Source organism: Austrofundulus limnaeus, unplaced genomic scaffold (genome assembly GCF_001266775.1).
Source record: "Austrofundulus limnaeus strain Quisiro unplaced genomic scaffold, Austrofundulus_limnaeus-1.0 Scaffold585, whole genome shotgun sequence".
Lineage (NCBI taxonomy): Eukaryota > Metazoa > Chordata > Actinopteri > Cyprinodontiformes > Rivulidae > Austrofundulus > Austrofundulus limnaeus.
The window spans coordinates 98,524-101,453 of NW_013952987.1; positions in this window are offsets into that span (position 1 = coordinate 98,524).

Genomic DNA, 2,930 nt, shown 5'->3' on the forward strand with positions numbered 1-2,930 from the left:
CAGGTGGAAGAAGGCGGTCCTGGTAACATTTTTAATGTGGGGGTTAAAAGACATGTCCTGATCAAAAATAACACTAAGTTTCTTTACATTAGAACTGGAGGCCAGATTAATGCCATCCAGAGGAGCTGAAAGTGTGGAGGTTGTTTTCTGCTGCTCTGTATATTCTCTGTGAGTGTGTGTGTTTGCAGTCTTCATTGGCAGGGTGGAACTTGGATGGACTCACCTGCAGGCAGTTTCTCTGATGAACTCCAGGTGTATTTTAAGCTGTTTTCTCAGATCTAACGCTGGATTATTCAGTCACTTTGGAACTGTGTAAGATAATCAGACAGTCTTTGAAGTTCTRTGGTTTGTGTATCCATCCTCGTACCTTGTATTTTCTTTTTCCCATGTGCAGAACTTAAGAAAGTTTGTGAAACTTATCAGCGGATTAATCCTCTGGACCTTGGAGTAGAAGCTCTCATGGTTGTCCTTCACTCTGCCTCTCTCCCACCAAGCAAACTGCACCTGTAACACAAAACCTCCACCCAGAGAACTGAAACACCACAGTAGAACTTACCTGTGGAACTGCCTCCTCAAACCTCATCCAGGTTTTTATGTCTTTGACACATGCTTGTAGTTTAAGTAATTGATTGGATTCACCAGGTTTCATGGAAAAATGTAACTGAGTATCATCAGCATCATAAATGATGTCCATAATGTCAATATGTGGACTTGGCACCAGGACACCCTAGGCTGCAGTTTGGTGATCAAATTCATTGTTTCATCTGATCTGCAGCTGCGTGTCTTGGACAGACCCAAACATATAGTGAGGATCTGCTGGGAATATCTGTCTGATTCCCCCATTAGACTGAGCTTCAACTCACACATGAATATTAAAATCTCACGTTAAAATAATTTTATCAGTATTTGTAAATTAGACAAAAAATCTGAGAATTCAGGTAAAAACTGAGAACAATGGCCTGGTAACAACAAGAAGTAATGTGTTTTTTTCTGATTTCCAGTTTGGATGAGAGACTTGAGAGACTCAAAATAATTATAACTTATAATTGATTTAGAAATGATCAATATTCTTCACTGATAAACAGCAGCAACTCCTCCACCTGTTGTTCTAGGAACATGAAAATTGAAATAATTAGGAGTGGATTCTTTTATACATGCTGTAACCTGGTAAAAAACAATCATTGCGTTTTAAAGCATCCATAATCATAATTCAAATATAATCTAAAAACAAAAAAACAAATATGTTGTTCTCTATTTTAGTATAAAATAGAGAAGTCTGCTGGACACTTTTTGTTSTGCTCATATTTAGACGTCCTATTTTGCAAATGCTGCCTTTTTGAAATTTGGTATGCTTGTTTGTCTTTGTGTCTATGGTGTATAATGATGTGATTGTGATGCTGTATTTCTGAGTGTTTTATGTGCTGCAGAACAGGAACCTGCTGTAAAACAGCAATTATGCTGAGTCAGGCTTGATTTTTAATAATCTTTTCCTGTTAAATAAATAAATCTAAACAAAAGGAAAACACACATGTGGTGTTTGACGTGTCAAAAATTACACCTCCATTATTTTCAGTTTTGACTACCACACCAGCAGAGGCTGCCTGCCAACCAGTTCTCTGCTGTGGCATCTGGTGACATTTCTTGACACTGTTCTATTTTCAAGCATCAGTGATCCTGAAGCAATACATTTTTATGTGTTCACTTTCCACTTGAACATCTGGGTTCCAGTAACATCTTCTTTTGTGCACACTTGTGCTGTCTCAGTTTGGCAACTAGTAATGGGAACAACAGAATTTTGTCTACTGTGTCATTAGAATGAGTTGTGTTTTTTTATTTCCATGTGTTTTTACATTTTTCTGTTCTGCACACACAATGGATCTGCTCATGGCTYCTGCTCCTTCATGTCTGTTGACTAATAGGAGAGGAGCTGACCTAAGAAAGGCAGCCCACCTTATTTGCATAACATCTACAAGCAAAAGGGGAAAAAACAAAAAAATTAACAATAAATTATGTGCTAAAATATAATTTCTTGGAACTAAGCTTGAAAAATATGTATGAAAGTCAAATCACAAAACATGAGTAAAGTTCTTTCTAAATTAATTGGTGCAGATTTATTTATTTATTGGACCACTTATATATCTTTTATTTTGATTATGTCAGTTTATGTTCTCCATATATTTCCCATCGTTTTTTAATTTTATTTTTATTTTTGCTCCTCTCTCGGAAGAGTAAGACACTTCTTCCTGCCCTTCCTTATCTTTCCCTGCTTTGCTGCTTGGAGCCTTCTCTACATTTTTCATTCGAAACTAGAAATTATRGATATTTTTATGGATTTGGTTAGCTGGTGTCTCAGTAAAATTTTTGGAACAAAGTTTATTTTTCTTCCATGGGAGGACATGTCACAGCTGGGACCTCTGTTCTTCTCTGTATATCTGGACTCTGATCACTGGATTCTACAGACTGACTTGGTGGTCTCCTGGTGGTCTACAAATCAGCATCGGTGGCTGTTCATCTCCTGGCTGCCTGACCAATTTGATGGGTGGCTGTATTCTGTCAGCACTCGGACTTTGGGCCTTGAGCGAGCTGGACTCGGTCTGCAAGCGGTTCTATTGAGGGTCGTGGGCCGGCTGTGGTCCCTGGTCTTTGCTGGCCAGATGGAATTGATCTTGGAGGAAGCCGATAGATTTGACTCGGCGGTATGTGTCCACACCATTTTGCCTGATTGGATTCACCACCTTGAGAGTTCCAGCAGACATTAAGGCAAGGAAGATGCGTGTACAGAAAATGGATGGATGGATGGATGGAACATTGTTGTTGTCTGCCTGTCCTTTCTGTTACCAAAACAACTGATTACAGAATCTGGATCTCCCCTGGAAACGGCCTTGGATCTGTTGGCAAAATCCTTCTTGGATGGAACATGTCAACAGCAC